The following is a 20,527-nucleotide window of genomic DNA, read 5'->3' as shown; positions in this document are numbered from 1 at the left end:
AGTTTTGATTTATTGTTATTATATATTCTTTTCAACTTCTGTACCGTTGCAGTATATTGAGAAAGGTCAGAATGAATTGACCGAAACGTCTATTATGACTGCGAATAAAATTCTACCAATCATTTCAAGTTGAGTGCCAAAAATTTATTTTATATATTCTCTGGTGTGGGAACCTTTTTTGTGCACCATTTCAGCTGTGCCACGGTATACATATCGTATAACCACTCTAGACACCAAAATCTTCTGTCCCCTTTCTGACACGGTATCCCTGTTACAGTACTTCCCTCCTTAGAGGGACCTCTAGGTCCTTAGAAACAGGTTTATCTGGATGTGAAGCGTGAAAAGACTGAACCTGTCATGATCCCAGTGCAGGTTTTTGAGCTGCACGTCAGGGGTTAATGTCTGGAGCTCAGTGCAGGTTTTGACCTGCACACCTGGGGTTAATGATTGTGGCCTCTCTGGTTCTGGAAGAGCTTCTTGAACCTCTGGGAAGCTCCAATCCCTGTCAGTTATACTTTTGCCTTTGGCCGAGTGTCGTGACCTCCGTGTGCCTGTGCCTGTTCGTTGTTATAGCTTGTTTATATGGTTCTAACCCGGTTCTGTTCCCCGTTGTGAGTTTGCCTGTTGATTCTGTACTGCGCTACCCTCTCTGTGTATGACTCGTTGCCTGTTATCTGACTACTCTTTGCTCGCCCCTCTTGTACCTTGCAGCTATCTCTGTGTATGACTCATTGGCTACATCCTGACTATCCTCCCTGTCTATGCCCCTTGGAAGCTTGGTCTCGCAGTTACCCTGCTAGGAGTTCTCTTGGAGCTCCTAGCTCTCTGGAGTTTAGGCCACGCCCCCAGAAGTCACGTGCTTCAGGTCCTGCTGTTCTGAAGTACGCACCTACTCGGCTGCCGCCCGCTCCACAGGTATCTTTGAGCACAGTTTGCTTTACTCAGGACACGCGCACTGGCTCAGTGAGCAAGTTCAGTGCGGTGTTCCTGACATTATAACTGACCTTGAATTTTTTTTTCTCTCCTCACTTCTGCAGCATGGACCCAATGTGTGCTTTATCTGAGAAGGTGAAATGCTTGACTTAGTCGCTGCAGAAGCTTAGTTTGGAACACCAAGCTCTGGCTCAGTCCCAACGGCGGGTTGAGGACTCAGTTCAGGGGGTGCTTTCCGCAGGCTTTCAGCAGGTGGGGAATAGAGATGTCATTTTAGTCCCACCCAAATCCCCGGTGAAATTGCCAGATACGTTTGCTGGTAACAAAGATGAATTCAGGGCATTTAAGGAGGGCTGTAAGCTCTTTTTCTCTTTGAGACCCCACTCCTCTGGGGATGAGAAACAGAGGGTGGGAGTGGTTATGTCCCTGATTAGGGGGTCCCCACAAGCCTGGGCATTTTCGTTTTCCTCTTCTGCCCCGGAGAGAATGTCTGTGGACGTGTTTTTTGAAGCCTTAGGGCTTATTTATGATGAGCCTGATAGAGTGCGTTTGGCTGAGGACAAGGTCATGAGTGTCTGTCAGGGGGAGCTCTCGGCCGAATGGTTCTGTACGGAATTCAGATTGTTATGTTTGAGTCACCGTAGGAGGCAAAAACAGAAATGCTAGCTAAGTCCAGAAAACCAGAGAGGTTGGCAGCTATCGGATTGCAGACCCCTGAACCTATCAACACAACCAGCAGTAGCCGTGGGGGGTTCCTACGATGCCCTAGACCCCTCGATCACAGCCGGAGGACAAAATAGCCTAAAGACAGAAAGGGAAACCTAAACTGCCCCAGAGCAGACCCCAAAGCAAAAGGCAGCCCCCCACATATAATGACGGTGAAGCAAGAAGAAAGAACACAACACAGACAGAAAGATAGACCGAGCAAAGACGGGGCCCAAGCTAACTAGATAGGAAAGGACAGGAAGGCTGCTGTCTGCAATCCGTGAAAAACCCTATGAAAATAAGAGCCAACAGACTGACAGTGAAAAAGGCCCTGAAGACGCTAGGCTTCAAAAAGACTATGTCAGTACTCAGGAATATTCTGAAGACAGAGCAACCGGCAAAAGGAGATTCAGCTCACCCCAGCAGGGAATGGCAGAATCCAGAAAAGCAAGGCAAACAAAAACAAAACACAAATGCTAAAAGGCAAAGCAGAAAACTTAGCTTTAGAGGAGCAGGAATCAGACTGGTCTCCTAAAAGTCCACAGAGAAATCACCCGCAGGGCAGAAGGGCGTCGGCAGCCTTATATCCAGTCCGTGACTCCACTCAGCCAGTCATCATCATTAGGCTCAGGTGCCTGATAATCAGGCTCATTACCTTCCTTTACCAGAATAGGGAGTTCACCAGACTTCAGTGACGAAGGGGAAAATGAACTCACAACAGTACCTCCCCCTTGAGGAGGGGTCACCGAACCCTCAACCACGCCACCAGGGCGATCAGGGTGAGCCCGATGAAAGGCACGCACCAATCTTTTGGCATGAATATCAGAGGCAGAGACCCAGAAATTATCGTCCTGACCATAACCCTTCCACTTAACCAAATACTGGAGTTTCCGTCTAGCCAGACGGGAATCCAGTATTTTCTCTACCTCATATTCCATGTTACCTTCAACCAATACAGGGTCCGGAGGTGCCACCCCAGGAACAACTGGTTCAACAAACCTCTTCAACAAGGACTTATGGAACACATTATGGATTTTAAATGTGACAGGAAGAGCCAAACGAAAAGAGACCGGATTAATAATCTCCAAAATCTTGTAAGGTCCAATAAATTTAGGCTTAAACTTAGGAGAAGCCACCTTCATAGCAATATTTTTTGATGATAACCACACCATATCACCAATCAAACTGGGGACCAATGGTCCTATGTCGATTGGAAAACTGCTGGGCCTTTTCCTGGGAGAGAGATAACTTATCCACCACTTGGTCCCAGATCTGGTGCATTCTCTCCACCACAGTGTCAACACCTGGGCAGGCAGAAGGCTCCACCTGCCCTGAAGAAAATCGAGGATGAAACCCAAAGTTACAAAAAAAAGGTGACATCAAAGTGGCAGAACTAGCTCTAATATTTAAAGCAAATTCGGCCAAGGGCAAAAATGAAACCCAATCATCCTGATCAGCGGAAATAAAACATCTCAAATACGACTCCAAGGTCTGGTTTGTTCTCTCTGTCTGCCCATTGGTCTGAGGGTGAAAAGCAGAGGAGAAGGACAATTGAATTCCCAGCTTGGAACAGAAAGTCCTCCAAAATCTAGACACAAACTGAACTCCTCTGTCAGATACAATGTTCTCAGGAATCCCGTGCAAGCGAACCACCTGTTGCAAAAACAGGGGCACCAACTCAGAGGAAGACGGCAACTTAGGGAGTGGTACAAGATGAACCATCTTAGAGAACCTATCACAAATCACCCATATAACAGTCATTCTTTGAGAGACCGGCATATCAGAGATGAAATCCATTGAAATATGGGTCCATGGCCTCCTGGGGACCGGCAAAGGCATCAACAACCCACTAGAGCGAGAACAAGATTTAGACCGGGAGCAAGTCCCACAGGACTGCACAAAATTCCTGACATCATGAGACAAGGTGGGCCACCAAAAAGAGCGACTCACCAGATCTCTAGTACCAAAAACACCTGGATGACCAGCCAATGCAGAGCAATGAACTTCAGACATCACTCTCTTCTTCCACTGGTCAGGAACATACAACTTTCCACTGGGACAACGCTCAGGTTTGTCCTCCTGGAACTCTTGCAGAGCAAGTCTCAAATCGGGCGAGATGGCAGAAAGAACTACCCCTTCGCCTAAGATGGTAGCAGGCTTGGTCACCACAGGAGAATCAGCAAAGAAGCTCCTAGAGAGGGCGTCTGCCTTGACATTCTTAGTTCCAGGAAGAAAAGAGACCACAAAATCAAAACGTGTAAAAAACAAGGCCCACCTAGCCTGTCTAGGGTTCAAGCGTTTAGCCGACTCTAGGTAAATCAAATTCTTGTGGTCAGTGAGGACAACTTGATGTTTAGCTCCCTCCAACCAATGTCTCCACTCCTCAAATGCCCATTTCATCGCCAACAGTTCACCATTCCCCACATCATAGTTACGTTCAGATGGAGAGAACTTTCGGGAAAAGAAAGCACAGGGATTCATTTTAGATGTTACAGGATCCTTTTGGGACAAAACAGCTCCTGCACCAATCTCAGAAGCATCCACCTCTACCTGGAACGGGAGTGAGACATCAGGTTGCCGCAAAACCGGGGCGGAGGTAAATCTTCGCTTCAGCTCCTGAAAGGAAGCAGCAGCCTCCGGAGACCAATTCAACACATCAGCACCCTTCTTAGTCAGATCAGTCAATGGCTTGGCAATACTAGAAAATGTTGCTATAAATTTCCGATAAAAATTAGCAAAACCCAAAAACTTCTGGAGGGCCTTCAAAGAAGTGGGCTGAACCCAATCATAAATGGCCTGTACCTTGGCCGGGTCCATTTCAATAGTTGACGGAGACAAAATAAATCCCAAAAATGAAATCCTCTGTACTCCAAAAAGGCATTTCGATCCTTTGACATACAGGGAATTCTCCCTCAAGATACGGAACACAGTCCGAATATGTTCCACATGAGAATCCCAATCCTTGGAGAAGATCAAAATATCATCCAGATAGATAATCAAAAATTTATTGACAAAGTCTCGGAAAATATCGTTCATGAAGCACTGGAAGACAGAAGGGGCATTAGTGAGCCCAAAAGGCATCACCAGGTACTCAAAATGTCCCTCCGGAGTATTAAACGCTGTCTTCCATTCATCCCCCTGCTTAATGCGGATAAGATTATACTCCCCCCTGAGGTCAAGCTTGGTAAACCAGCAAGCACCTCTAACTCTAGAGAATAGATCCGAAATCAGGGGTAACGGATACTGATATTTAATAGTAATTTTGTTGAGGGCACGATAATCAATACAAGGCCTTAAAGAACAATCCTTTTTGGCCACAAAAAAAAACCCGGCACCTAAGGGTGAAGAGGATGGTCTAATATGACCCTTCTCCAACGCCTCCTTAAAATAGGACCGCATAGCCTCGTGCTCGGGTACAGATAAATTGAAGAGCCGACCCTTGGGAAATTTACACCCCGGGCTCAGTTCAATTGCACAGTCATAACTCCTATGAGGAGGCAAGGACGCAGACTCATTCTCACTAAATACATAATAAAAGTCAGCCAAATAGTCAGGAACATCATGCGACTGAGGAGAGGTGGAAAAAACCGGAGCCTCACTAAAGGCACACCGACAACCCCAACTCACCACAGACACAGATTTCCAATCCAAAACCGGATTATGAATTTGCAACCAGGGAAACCCCAGAACAACGGCATCATGCAGACCATGCAACACCAAAAATCTGCAATTTTCTTGATGGTCTGGGGCGACCCGCATGACCACCTGGGTCCAAAACTGAGGTTTATTTTTCGCCAAAGGAGTAGCATCAATCCCCCTCAAAGGGATAGGCGTCTGCAGAGGTGTCATCGGAAATCCACAACGTTTAGCAAAATCCAAGTCCATTAGGTTTAGCGCTGCTCCCGAATCCACAAAAGCCTTGGCGGAAAATGTGGACAGGGAGCAGATCAGAGTAATTGCCAGAAGAAAGTTAGGTTGAACACCAGCAATAGAAAACGTGTGTGCAAAACGTTTCTCTCGTTTAGGACAAACAGAAATAATATGCGAGGCATCTCCACAGAAAAAACACAGCTTATTACGCCTTCTGAACTCCTGACGTTGCGCCTTAGACAAAACTCTATCACATTGCATAGGTTCAGACGTCTGTTCAACCGGTGGCAACACCTCTCGTGCAAACCTGCGTTCACGTAAACGCCGATCAACCTGAATGGCTAATGACATACAATCGTCCAGACCAGAGGGAACAGGAAATCCCACCATAGTATCTTTTACGGCTTCTGACAAACCCTTCCGAAAGAGAGCAGCCAAGGCATTATCATTCCAGGTAGTAAGGACCGCCCACTTTCGGAACTTTTGACAGTACAACTCTGCAGAATCTCGACCCTGGTTCAATGCCAACAGGGTCTTTTCAGTCTGATCAATAGCATTAGGTTCGTCATACAACAACCCCAAGGCTTGAAAGAATGCGTTCACATTAGTCAGAATAGGATCATCTGGTTTCAAGGAAAACGCCCAATCCTGGGGATCGCCACGCAGTATAGAGATGACAATTTTAACCTGCTGCGCGGAGCTCCCTGACGAGTTAGGTTTCAAGGCAAAAAATAATTTACAATTATTTTTGAAACTCAAAAATTTAGATCGATCCCCAAAAAATACATCAGGTGTAGGGATCTTTGGTTCAACAGCATGCGAACGAGCAAGGTAGGCGGAAATTCCCCGCACTTCCGCAGCGAGCTGCTCCACACGATCAGACAATTGCTTTATCTCCATTGAGAGAAAAAAAATTCCCCCTACGGCCTCAGAGATATAGAGGAAAGAATATACACACTCTATTTTTTTTTTTTTTTTTAACACAATTCTTTCCTGCTATTGAGTACCCTAGGATCTGCGGTATGGCGGGTGATTCTGTTATGATTGAGTCACCGTAGGAGGCAAAAACAGAAATGCTAGCTAAGTCCAGAAAACCAGAGAGGTTGGCAGCTATCGGATTGCAGACCCCTGAACCTATCAACACAACCAGCAGTAGCCGTGGGGGGTTCCTACGATGCCCTAGACCCCTCGATCACAGCCGGAGGATTAAATAGCCTAAATACAGAAAGGGAAACCTAAACTGCCCCAGAACAGACCCCAAAGCAAAAGGCAGCCCCCCACATATAATGACGGTGAAGCAAGAAGAAGGAACACAACACAGACAGAAAGATAGACTGAGCAAAGACGGGGCCCAAGCTAACTAGATAGGAAAGGACAGGAAGGCTGCTGTCTGCAATCCGTGAAAAACCCTATGAAAATAAGAGCCAACAGACTGACAGTGAAAAAGGCCCTGAAGACGCTAGGCTTCAAAAAGACTATGTCAGTACTCAGGAATATTCTGAAGACAGAGCAACCGGCAAAAGGAGATTCAGCTCACCCCAGCAGGTAATGGCAGAATCCAGAAAAGCAAGGCAAACAAAAACAAAACACAAATGCTAAAAGGCAAAGCAGAAAACTTAGCATTAGAGGAGCAGGAATCAGACTGGTCTCCTAAAAGTCCACAGAGAAGTCACCCGCAGGGTAGAAGGGCGTCGGCAGCCTTACATCCAGTCCGTGACTCCACTCAGCCAGTCATCATCATTAGGCTCAGGTGCCTGATAATCAGGCTCATTACCTTCCTTTACCAGAATAGGGAGTTCACCAGACCTCAGTGACGAAGGGGAAAATGAACTCACAACATCAGATGTTGGGCAGCCGAGATATCTTGGAGTGATGCCTTCGGGGGCTGTTCCGTAGAGACCTGTGTGAACGTCTGAAGGATGCCTTGGAACTCCATCCTCCACCTGACTCCCTGGAGGATGCCATGAACCAAGCGGTTCGCATGGATCGCAGACTACGGGCTAGAGGCGTTATGCAACGGGAAACACCATTATTCTTCAGTGGAGATGAGACCCGGACTCTTCCTGTGACTATGGAGGTGAGCGCTGTCACCTGTGAGGAAAAGGAAAGAAGACGCCGCCGGGAGAAGCAGTTGTGCTTCTATTGTGGGGAATCTGGACACTGGAAGAAGGACTGCCCCTCCTGTTCGTCATCATCCAAGATGGCGGAAAACAACTAGGTCTGGGTAGTAGTCGAGGAGGCTACCCAGACCTTCAGGTACAATTTTCCTCATGTGCAAAAATGGTGCTGCAGGAGGAACTGGAACTTGGTAATGGTCCGGTTCAGACTACTGCTTTTGTTGACTGTGGTTCTGCTGTGAACCTGATTGATACCAAAATTATGACACTTAATAAGATAGGGACAGTCAGGCTTCAGGATCCTGTTAAACTTGTGGCAATTGACTCGTCCCCTCTTACCCAGGACGGTATCTGTTGCAGGTCTGAACTTTTTTCTCTAAAAGTGGGTTCCACTCATGTGGAAAAACTAAGTTGTCTTGTGCTAGATAACTTGCCTGCAGGACTGGTACTGGGGATGCCTTGGCTTCAACGTCATAATCCTACCATTGATTGGGTTACAGGGGAGATCACTCAATGTGGATGCAAGGATAAATGTGGTAACCTGGGACACCTTGTTAACGCTGTTAAATCCGCATCTGTGTCGTCTGTCGGTCTGGAAGGTATTCCGGAGTACCTGAAGGATTTCAAAGACGTTTTTTCCGAAATTGAGGCTGAGGCGCTGCCACCACAGAGACCCTATGATTGTGCCATTGATTTAGTACCCGGAGCCAAGTTACTTAAGGCTCGATTGAGCGCCAAGCCATGAAGGAGTACATAGATGAGAGTCTCCGCAAAGGGCATATCAGGCCTTCGGTTTCACCTGTGGCAGCAGGATTCTTCTTTGTGAAGAAGAAAGATGGTGGTTTGCGGCCGTGCCTCGACTTTCGGGAACTGAACAAGATAACGGTTAGGAACACTTACCCGCTTCCCCTCATCCCAAACTTATGTAACCAGTTAGCTGGGGCCCAATGGTTCTCCAAGTTAGATCTCCGGGGGGCCTATAATCTGATAAGGGTTCGGGAAGGGGACAAGTGGAAAACTGCGTTCCTCACATCAGAAGAACTCTTTGAAAACTTGGTAATGCCGTTTGGGTTAACTAATGTGCCCGCTATTCTCCAGAATTTCATCAATGTGGTGTTTTCCGACCTGATAGGCCATTTTGTTATTATTTATTTGGATGACATTTTGGTGTATTCCCCGGACAGCCAATCTCACTTGCAACATCCACAGACAGTTCTCCAGAGACTCAGGGAGAACCAATTGTTCGTTAAATTGGAAAAATGTTCGTTTTTAGTACAGGAACTGTCTTTTTTGGGGTTGTGTCCTGTGAGGGGTTTCGTATGGATCCGAAGAAGGTGCTGGCGATCGCTGACTGGGTTCAGCCTCGAGATCTCGAGAGGCTCCAGCGCTTCTTAGGATTTGCAAACTATTATCGGAGATTCATTAAAGGTTTCTCACAAGTGGTTAAACCACTCACGGATCTTACCCGGAAGGGCGCTGATGTAAAAAATTGGTCAGAACTCGCTAAGGAGTCCTTCTCAGCTATTAAGAAATGTTTCATGTCCGCCCCGGTGTTGCTCCAACCAGACCCGTCCAAACCATTCATTGTTGAGGTGGATGCTTCTGAAGTAGGGGTGGGGGCATTGCTGTCCCAGGGTCCGGCCCCTGTGCCTTCTTCTCCAAGAAGTTCTCTTCAGCCGAGAGAAACTATGATGTAGGCAATAGAGAACTTCTTGCGGTCAAGCTGGCGTTTGAGGAATGGAGGCACTTTTTGGAAGGGGCGGCTCACCCTATCACGGTTGTCACGGATCACAAAAATTTGGCATACCTTGAATCTGCTAAGAGGCTTACTCCTAGACAAGCCCGTTGGTCACTTTTTTTTTCACGATTTCAGTTCTCCATTACTTTTCGACCGGGGGTCCAAAAATGTTAAAGCGAATGCCCTGTCCAGAAGTTTTGACCCGGTGTCTCCCCCCGAGCAGCCATCCTCCATTCTTCCCCCAGGGGTGGTAGTGGCGGGGGTCTCCTCTGAGTTGGAACAAGAAATTCTAAGGGCTCAGGCCATAGCTCCGGCAACCAGGCCAGGGGATAAATTGTTTGTTCCAGATTTATTGCGGCCTAGACTTCTGCAGGAGTTTCATGAGTCTAGGCTGAGTGCTCATCCAGGTATCACGGCCACTAGAGAGGCAGTAGCCAGGGGTTTTTGGTGGCCTTCACTAAGGTTCGATGTCAAGAAATTTGTTTCTGCTTGTGGTGTGTGTGCCCATTCAAAAGCTCGCATAACCGTCCGGCTGGGGAACTCATACCTTTACCGGTTCCTGATAGGCCATGGACTCATCTTTCCATAATTTTATTACCGGCCTTCCACCTTCCAGGGGCAATACTGTGATCTGGGTGGCGGTGGATAGGTTTTCTAAACAGGCCCATTTCATTCCCTTGGCAGCATTACCCTCAGCAGAAACATTGTCAAGGTTGTTTGTGTAGCATGTGGTCCGATTGCATGGGGTACCCCTGAATGTGGTGTCTGACAGAGGTGGCCAAATTTTGGAGGGCGTTCTGTATGAAATTGGGCATCTCACTCTCCTTCTCGTCGGCATATCACCCGGAGAGTAATGGTCAGACAGAACGCACCAATCAATCCCTGGAACAAATTCTCAGGTGTCTGACCTCCGCCAGACAGGATTGGTGTGATGCGTTATCGCTGGCGGAATTCGCTTTTAACAACCGGGTGGGTCAGTCCACCAACATGTCCCCATTCCTAATTAACTATGGGTTTAATCCGCATTTTGGGGAGTTTTCATGGGTGGAATCCGGTTGTCCAGGGGTAGAGGGGTCCGTTCAACGGTTAAAAAACCTCTGGGCTGAAGTCAAGCGTAATATCTCTCGGGGCCAAGGGAGGCACAAATATTTTGCTGACAAAAAGAGAGCCTCGGGAGACATGTTTCAGGTGGGAGAGAAGGTTTGGCTTTCCACAGGTAACATCAACTTAAAGGTACCATCAGCTAAGTTGGGACCAAAGTTCATTGGTCCGTACGAGATTATGGAGATAGCCAACATATAGGTTGTGTCTCCCCGCCTCCTTAAAAATATCCAATGTGTTCCATAAATCTATGTTGAAATCCGTAGGTTCTGTCAAAGAGGACTCAGAGGCTGTTGTTCCTCCAGTGCTGGTGGAGGGTCAATTGGAGTATGAGGTCGGACATATTGTGGACTCTCAGCGGGTGCGCCACTCTTTGCAGTATCTGGTCCACTGGAAGGGATATGGACCAGAGGAGCGCTCATGGGTCCCTGCTCGCTCTGTACATGCAGATCGCCTGGTTTGGGCTTTCCATGCCAAGTACCCGGGGAAGCCTGGGGGTCCAGAGGCCCCCCGTTGAGAGGGGGGTACTGTCATGATCCCAGTGCAGGATTTTGAGCTGCACGTCAGGGGTTAATGTCTGGAGCTCAGTGCAGGTTTTGACCTGCACACCTGAAGTTAATGATTGTGGCCTCTCTGGTTCTGGGAGAGTTTCTTAAACCCCTGGGAAGCTCCAATCCCTGTCAGTTATACTTTTGCCTTTGGCCAAGTGTGGTGACCTCCGTGTGCCTGTGCCTGTTCGTTGTTATAGCTTGTTTATATGGTTCTGACCCGGTTCTGTTCCCCGTTGTAAGTTTGCCTGTTGATTCTGTACTGCGCTACCCTCTCTGTGTATGACTCGTTGCCTGTTTTCTGACTACTCTCTGCTCGCCACTCTTGTACCTTGCAGCTATCTCTGTGTATGACTCATTGCCTACGTCCTGACTATCCTCCCTGTCTATGCCCCTTGGTAGCTTGGTCTCGCAGTTACCCTGCTAGGAGTTCTCTTGCAGCTCCTAGCTCTCTGGAGTTTAGGCCACGCCCCCAGCAGTCACATGCTTCAGGTCCTGCTGTTCTAAAGTACACACCTACTCGGCTGCTGTCCGCTCCACAGGTATCTTTGAGCACTGTTCGCTTTACTCAGGACACACGCACTGGCTCAGTGAGCAAGTTCAGTGCGGTGTTCCTGACAGAACCAACCTGATTGCATGAACGTCAGATGCTGGTACCCATATTCTCTCCTCAGGACCGTAACCCTTCCAATGTACCAAATATTGAAGAGACTGGTGTACAAAGCAAGAATAGATAATCTTCGCTATCTGGAATTCCAGATTCCCATCAACGACGACTGGGGAAGGTGGTGGAGATGGTTTAGAGGAAGCCATGGTTTTTTTGGGGAAGTGATCGATGAAACACATTTTGACTCTTAAAAGTAGGTGGCAAAGCAAGGCGAAATACTACTCGATTAACATCAGCATAAAAGTTATGGCAGCTGTAGTGAGGCGGTTTTCACATTGTGCGGTAATGAGGCAGTGACCCAGTAAAGTTCAACGCAAATGTCTTTATTGTCCAAAACCTCACAACTTAAAGTCAAAACGTTATCTGCCGATCGCAGCCAGGGCGTCAAAACAGTACGTAGCAGAGACCAGATGCCGTGGGCGACTGCACCACTGTGTCACGCTTAGGGACGCCAGGCATTCGCTTCCCTTGGCTCCGTGTTACCTCACACAAGCCGTATGTTGCAGAGCCACCAGCTCTGCAGCTTGCAAACATTGACACACCCAGCCCTTTGCTGCAGGGTTTTTAAATAGAATCTGTGGCCATGGGCCACTTGTAAGACCTGGCTGGATCCTACAATTCACCTCAAAAATAAAAGCCCATGACGGATTTTCTTAAACCTGCCTGGTGCAAATAGCTTGTCCAAGACCAAACTTACTTTTATTCTGCACAGCAATCACAGCTATATCTGTGACTGCAATGCACTCCAGTGGCCTTAATACGCTTCTATGCGCATCCTGGGGGATACATACCATCCCTCACAAATACCCCTCACTGCCTTACAGGGCCAATAAACCTAGGTCCCAGTTTCCAAGAAGGAACCTTCAACTTAATGTACAACCAAATCAAATCACCATTATACAGGTCCGGAACCACCACTTTAATATTTGGACTCCACCTTCCTTAAATTATTAAGAACACCTTGCGACTGATGTAACAGACGAAGAAAACCGTTCCTCCTCAGGTACTCCTGAAGAATGATTTCCATTGAAGAAGCAGAATTGAGGATGAAAACTGTATGCCTCAAAGAACTGGGACTTGCCAGTAGACTAATGACAACGGTTATTCACAGCTAACTCAGAAATAAAGAAGAAAACCAATTCTTCTGATTCTTGGACACCAAGAACTTAAGATATGTCTCAAGATTCTGGTTCACTTGCTCAGTTTGCGCATTATACTGTGGATGAAAATGAAAGACGAATCCCCAAGCTAGCACAAAATGATTTATAAAAATTTGGAAATAAAATGAACCCCCCCCCCCAGGTCAAACAATATCAGATGGAATCCCATGTAATTTGACGGTATCTTTAATAAAAATTTGTACCCCAGTTTTGGCATTTGGTAAAGCAGATAGGGCAATAAAATGAGCCATCTTGCTGAATCTATCCACCACAAATATTACTGTATTACCTGCTGATATGGCTAGATCAGTGATGAAATCTACCGAGAATCGCCAAAGGTTGAAGAGCCCCGGACAGACGAGTATGTAAGGTCTTAGAATGTGTACAAGTACTGCATATTCACGAACATCCTGGTGCACTCCAGACAACCAAAAGTGACGAGTAAGAAAATATGTGGTGGCATTACGCCCAGGATGTCAGCCAAAACTGAATCATGATGTTCACTCAAAACTTTAAGACGGAGATTCACAGGGACAAACAGTTTACCTGAAGGAAAGGCAGCACGGGCACCCCCATCAGCCGCAACCACCTCCTTCTCCAGATTAGAATATATAGTAGCAATAAAGACCCATTTCTATAATATAGGAACCGGCTCACAATTACTTCCTCCCCCGGAACACAATGTTCTTATCCCCCTTCTTACCACAGAAAAAAAACAAACACACTCCCTATTTGTGCCAAACTATAGGAGGAATTATAAAATGTGTAGTTCCCCCAACTGCATGGGTTACTCAGTAGGCTGAGCCCTAGGTTCTATTGACCCCTGACCCTCTGAAATTGAGGTGTTTATTTCTCTGACGTAAATGGCAGTACACAAGGATAAAAAAACACATGGCCGCCTTCAGAGAAACAGGAGTGTGATACAGAGCAAAGCCATCCTATATCCTTTCAGAAAGCCCATGACAGAACTGACAATAGAGTGCAGGGCCATTCCACTTAGCATCTGTAGATCACCTACGGAACTTGGAGCAATACTCCTCCTCTGGCCGGTCTCACTGCTGAAGCAGACAAAGTTTAGAATCAGCCAAAGACACGGTTGAGGTCGTCATAGATAAGACCCAGAGCCTGAAAAAATTCCTCGACTTTCTGAAGTGACTGGGAATCAGACGGGAGAGAAAATGCCAAGGTTTCAGGGTCAACCTGGAGAAGAGAGATTTCGATTCCTACCTGCTGCTCCTCGGTACCCGAGGAGTGAGGATGTAACTTAAAATAAAGTTTGCATGCCTCGCTGAAAACCACAAACTTATCCCAACCCCCAGAGAACCTATCCGGCAAAACAATCATGGGCTCCACCAGGGGTTGCCTGTGAGCCGCAGGCCCTAAGCCTGGAGTCAATAGGCACTGCAAAGCAACAGAGTGCAAATCCACCACCTCCAGGCAGCGTTGTTGTAGCTTCCCTGCCAGAGCAGCCACAGGATCCATAACAGATCCAAAAAGGAAGGTTAGTGATAATATCACGTAGTGACTAGGGACTGTGGGCACCTACCTGATCCCTCAAACTAGGGGGCGCCCTAGGCTATCCCTGTACCCCGGATTACCCTGGAAAGTGAAGAGGATGGGGTCACATACTGTTACGCCCACAGGGTGTGCTGATGTAGAGTCGACTCACTAGACCACTGATGGTGCAGTGGCAGCTGTATACCCGATACTCAAGAGACAGGAGAATGAGCTTCATAAAACCAAGGATATTTAGTAGAGAAAGTTAAACAAAAGGTAAAAGGTGCCTGAGAGGAGTACCCTCTGGAACACTGTAACGCATAGTGGAGCACTGGGCAAGGTATACCCCATACAGGGATTCCCCCATCACAACACCAGGAGGCCTAAATGCCGTGAATCCTGAACCAGAGGAGCAACCCGTGCAGACCAGATAGAAGAGACTGTGGAATGAATACTGGCTCTGCCAGTGGAGAGAATCCCGGAAGCTCTGTATAATCCCAGAAAGGCTGATCCAGACGGTAGTGGTATCCAGATGGTTCCGTGTGGAGAGGCTTGGTCAGCCTGGAGTGGGATCCAGAGTGTCCCAAGGGATCCAGGATAGGGAACTGCCAGCAGAGGATTCTACAGAGACAGAGGTATTAGTATAAAAAGCAACAGTCTTCAAATTGTAGAGCACAGCAGAGTGTGACCCAAGCAGGCAACAATCCTACAGAATGAACACATTACCCAGGCACCTCCCTCAAGGGGAGGATGCCTTTTATGCACCGAGCAGCACAGACAGTGCTAATAGAGAACAGGTGCCCTGCTGCTTTAAGTATGTGCAGGAAGCGGGGCACGCCTAGCAGCATTTCCAGGAGACTTGCCAAGGGAATGCAGGTTCCTAGCAGAGAAAGGAGCCGCCGGTCGTTTGGAGCCATGGACAGGGTGAGCAGTACCAGTGGAGCTGCCTGATAGGTCTCCCTGTCCATGAGAGACGGGGCCCCGCGGCTCAGGGCATGACACGTACCTTGCTATGCTCTGCTCCTATATTAACACTTATGTTTCTTCCTCCACCCAGGAAGGTGTGAGGCCAAAGTGTATAGGATTCCACTAACCAGAGTTACAGGGGTAGAGTGACAAGGGTAGACAGACAGGAATAAAAGAAAACTACAATCATACAAATACACTCAGCAAAACAACAGAGTGGGAAACAGGAGAGATAGGAAGGAGAAACCAAATGGAAGAGAATGAGGATAAACGTGCAAACTAACATCATGCAGAAATCTTCTGAACAACTCTTCAACCGCCTACTCCAAACACAGAACTTCTCCATCAACACCAAACCAGGAAGTGTGAACTATTAGTGGCAATTCCCAAGTGCCAATGGTGAGCATATTAGACCAGAGAGGATTAGACCAGAGAGGAATGGCCACCACAGGATAGCTGAGACAATTCAGGATGGAGAGCTCCAGATCAACTGAATTAACCTTTGCAATAACAAAGCCAGGAATAAGGCTGGGTTCATATTGCATTTGGGTGCTGCGTTTAACACATCTGTTACATCGCGGCATTAACACTATGTAACGGATGCGTTAACGCACCCATACACTGCTATAGACGAGCACATCGCTAACGCATGCCATAATTGGCATGCGTTAGCGATGTGCCGTCATTCTGTGACAGACCCTCGGACGCAGTCTGCAGCATTCGAGGGTCTGTCGCTGCTAGCATAACGCAATACAGAAAAGGCAGTTGCACTAGCGCAGTCCGTTTAACGCATATGTTGAACAGTCTGCCATAACGCAATCTGAACCTGACCTAAACTGCACTGTTTAATAGGATGGTGAATCAGTTCTAATCAGTGCAGGAGTTTGTGTAACCAGGCGCCGCAATCTTCTGGCCCCTCTCTTTTGCGGTATCCACGTTACAGCAACATTATCAGGACCGCTACCCTTCCGATGCAAAAGTGACTTCAACAGCACTGCTCCTATGTCAGGGTAGGAGTGATGCCATTAGCACTGCTTCCCTCATGATGCAAGAGTGACATCGTCAGCAAAGCTCCCTTCCCAGTGCAAAAAGACATCATCAGCACCACTACCCTCTTGATGCAAGGGCGATGTTATAAGTGCCACTCCGTCCAGATATAGGAGTGACATCAACACCGCTCCCCTCCCAATAGAAGAGTGATGTCATCAGCAAGTCATGTCAGGTACAGAAGTGAAGTCATCAGCACCACTTCCCTCCCCATACAGTAGTGATGCCATCAGCAACACGCTCTTCCTGATGCAGGAGTGATGTCATCAGCAGGGCTGTAGAATCGGAGTCCATTTTGGAACAGTCGGAGTAGGTATAAAATAGGCCAACTATGGGGCTATTCCCATATGTTTTTTGGTGCATTGTGTTTGTTTTTTCTCCGACAGCACCAATACAAGTCTATGGGTACGTGAAGCTCATAGGCATGACACAGTTGCTGTCTGTGTGCTGTACATGTGTGGAATCGCAACGTGAAAGAGAAGCTTTGAGTCTTGGTATTTTACACTACTAGGGCAAGTTTTGCTATTTCCTAAAATGATCTACACAAGATTGTGGCTGTGCAGTCTTTAGCTTCACCGACGACTGTGCTCATACAGTGCCCCCCGGCCGCAAGTCCCCAACTATCCCGACATAGACTTTTAGCAGTTCACCTGTTGTTCGCTGTGACCCCATTCACCTGCATTATTTTGCAATGTCGCGACATTCCCACGTCACACATGGTTGGAACATCCTCTGCCACACAGGAAACACAAGACGCGAGGGCCTTCGTGGCGAGCTGATGCGCCATTATACCTATCGTGACACCAGTGATAGTCTTTGTGCAAACTACAACTCCCATCGTGTTCTTAACTCATGGGAGTTGTGGAAATCAGAGTTAAGCAATCACCCAGCTCTTCCAGCCTCCTGAGAGGCAGATAAGTTGCCTCATGTAACACAGCTGAGAATTTACCTGACAGCTCGGGGCGGCACACAGGATGGCAGCTATTACCTCAGTGTGCTCTACAGTATGTGTATATGGCTACATACCAGAACTCACAGCTTACTTGTCTGTGTTTACAACTCGGCTAAACGCAGGACAGCTCACACATCACGTGACCAAATCCCCGCATTCACCTCACATGGGAGCAGTCATAAACAACTGAGGTAAACGCCCAGAGCGTGCTGAGAATTATGGGAGTTGTAGTTTACCTTTCCGCTCCTTCACCTATATTACAGCAAGTCTACTACAGCTACCAAGAGCCTTTGCTTATAGTGCGCATCAGGTGACAGCAAAGAGCCAATCCGAAGGCGGTCCGCAACCCGCCCGACCCTGGAGGTGCTTTTTGTGTCAGCAGGTGTATGTGTATTACAGTACACAGTGTATAGCATAGCTACAAGCAGCAACATGTGTGGGGCTTGTAGTCACACAGCCCCACCTGTACTCCAGGTGACAGAGGACAGGATAGAAGGGAAAGGAGAACTCAGTGGTGCAGTAGCTCCATAAATATGGCGTTCACTTTCCTATTTCTGGCTGGTTCTGTGGGAAAACACATTCACTTTTACCACTGGTGATGAGCGAGTATACTCGTTGCTCGGGTGTCCTCCGAGTACTTTGGCATACTCGGAGATTTAGTTTTCGTCGTCTCAGCTGCATGATTTGTGGCTGCTGGCCTGTCTGAATACATGTGGGAATTCCCTAACAAACAGGCATTCCTCACATGTATTCCGCCTGTCCAGCAGCCACAAATCATGCAGCTGAGACGAAAACTCAATCTCCGCGCACGCCAAAGTACTCGGAGGACACCCGAGCAACGAGTATACTCGCTCATCACTATTTACCACACAAAAGGTTAAGTAACCAGGAAATTCAGAGAAATGGTGAAACCCACAATCTACGCTGGTTTTCGGGTTTTGTTTGCGCAGCGCTCATTGTGTGGTGACCTGGAAATGTGATGCTCCGTGTATATGCGATTCCCCCCGATACCAAACACAAGGTTTTATTATTTTTTTGGACGACCATTCTGATCTCTGATGGAATAAATGTGCCGATGTCGTCATCCTCTGAGACCCATTAATGGCGCTGAGCTGACGTCTGTCTCTACTGAGACAACTTTGGGGGGCATTTCATAAGTTGCGTATTTTTGTATTTTGGGGGGAGTGGCGGCGACTGAAAGGTGACAGAAAATTGAATATCTCATACAATGTTTATTTTATTAGATCAATAATTTTTTTCTTTGATAGTTTGGATTTTTATGAACCAATTCTTTATTTTTTTGAATTGGGAAAGCTGGGATTTAAGTTTTATATATTAATATTCTCCATTTTTGTCTCTAATTGTAGTCTTCCTTGAAGACTCAAACTTTCTATCTAATAATAGTAATATTTCAGTGTTGCAGTATATAATGAAAGCTGTCCAAAAACGCTTGACGTTCATGTTAGTTTCCAAGCACAAAGCTCATTCAATGACTTCTTATTCCACACTTCTCTACAAGTATCGTTCATGGTGTTCCTTTTTAAGATCATTACCACCAGTGCTCTCTCAGCTCCAGGGTGGTCCTACCTCAAGGCAAAAAAAATGAATTTCCCTTTTTACCACAGACAGGTGTCAGCTCCTCAGGCCTGGACTTGTCAGCGTGTAATGGCACATTGTGTCTGCTCCTTGTGGTGTGAGCATCCCTCAGGTAACCCGATGATTAACACATAACCCCATACTGCGAGATCAGAAGTCTCAATAATGCTACATAATGAGGATGGAAAATGTTACAATATATATAATGCATGTACCCATCTGCTGTCACTGCTGACACATTAGTTTTCTGGTATCACGTTCAATATATTAGATGGCAAATGATCTGTCTGTTCTCAAAGCTGATGTGTTACAAGCTGTAAAAATTGTAAATTTTGGGATCTGAGCATCCCTGACAGCCAGATGGTCAAATCTACACAATTAGGTCATCAATTCCTGTGGGGTGTCACTAGTATCCGGTGGGATGTTCCTGGTATACAGCAGGTCTTCTGAGGTGTTCCCAGTATGCGGCAGGTCTTGTGGGGTGTCCTCATTACACTTTGTGTTAATCAATGAACACGTGACAGGGTAATGGTAGTGGGTCGCCCTCCCAGGGCCGTGGGGTACTCGGTACCTGGCCGGTGTCAGCGGGATGTGTCACAGCAGCAGTGACCCGGTCCGTGGCCCTGGGCACCCAAGTAATGGGGAAATTGAAATGGTGGATTATAGTTAATGGAATAGTTTGTGACGCCACCTGTGGTGTTCGGCAAGGGAGGTGTTAAGCCGACGCTGCATGCAGATTCTCTGGGACTGGTGGTGTGTTGCAGCCAAGATGGTGAAGCTCCCCACAGGTAGAGCTGTAGTCCCAGGGCAGTGTAGATGTAGGGGAAGAGGAGAGGCACAAGAGTGTTGTTGGCGCAAGAGTGAATGGAGGACACCAGGGCTTGTAGTTCCAAAGCTTTATTCACAGTCTGTAGTACACACAGGTGCCTGCCTCCGTACTGTGTCCTTCAGGTCAGAGGCTCAATCAACCTCCAGGTCAGATGGAGTGCACCCTTCCAACGCTCCGCCAACTTGTACCTTTCTGAACGTCTCCTCTTATAGCGCCTTTAAGTGTGAAGTACTCCCAGTACTGAGTTACACTGGAGTGCCTCCTGACAGATGTTCCCAAGAACTCTACTTGTACGGCAGACAGCTGTAGCCTGCTTCGGGGACTCCTTACTCCTGAATCCCGGCTCACTATCAATGTTGCTGTTGTGCCCCCAAGTCTTAGATGGGAGTAGTGCATTTACAGCCCACTACTCCACCGGTGTCTGATGCAGGACCATTAGCATCCATACGACCTCGGGGACCGGGCCCCGACCTTGCGCTTAGAACTTCTAGGCAGGGTTCTCTCCTAACCCACGTCCTCTGTTCCCCTTTACTCCTTCGTTCTGTACTAATCTCTCCTTCTCCTGGAAGATCAGGTTTCAGTTCAATGTCTGTCTCCTTTCCTTTCCCATGACAGCAGACCCAGGTCACTGAGGTCTGCTGCAGCACCTCCTTCCTCCATCCCTCTCTCTGGGATCTTCTTTCCTCACTCCTCTCTGAGTGGCTTCCTCTCACTGACTGACCGACTGACTGAAATTCTAAACTTTCCCACTCTTTTATGTATTCTAAACTCCACCCGCCTCCCAGCACGTTTCGTGTTCCA

At 47.4% G+C, this 20,527-nt stretch overlaps 1 protein-coding gene across 5 annotated transcripts in view; it reads right to left on the bottom strand.

The window, feature by feature from the left end:
- Positions 1–17,513, bottom strand: part of EGFL7 (EGF like domain multiple 7) — a 349,370-nt gene extending 331,857 nt beyond the window's left edge. For 2 of the 5 annotated variants that reach the window (XR_012226623.1, XR_012226618.1), the window contains exon 1: positions 17,393–17,513. The gene's annotated coding sequence lies outside the window, so the exon portion shown is untranslated. Of the gene's footprint in view, positions 1–17,298; positions 17,318–17,385 lie in introns of those variants that run through there. The other 3 variants (XR_012226616.1, XR_012226625.1, XR_012226619.1) reach the window with 3 other exon arrangements.
- Positions 17,514–20,527: the final 3,014 nt, after the last annotated feature.

The sequence above is a fragment of the Dendrobates tinctorius genome, unplaced genomic scaffold, assembly GCF_039654945.1.
Source record: "Dendrobates tinctorius isolate UK_male_01 unplaced genomic scaffold, ASM3965494v1 ptg000013l, whole genome shotgun sequence".
Classification (NCBI taxonomy): domain Eukaryota; kingdom Metazoa; phylum Chordata; class Amphibia; order Anura; family Dendrobatidae; genus Dendrobates; species Dendrobates tinctorius.
The sequence above is the reverse complement of the archived record's forward strand: the minus strand, read 5'-3'. Positions and strand labels throughout refer to the sequence as shown.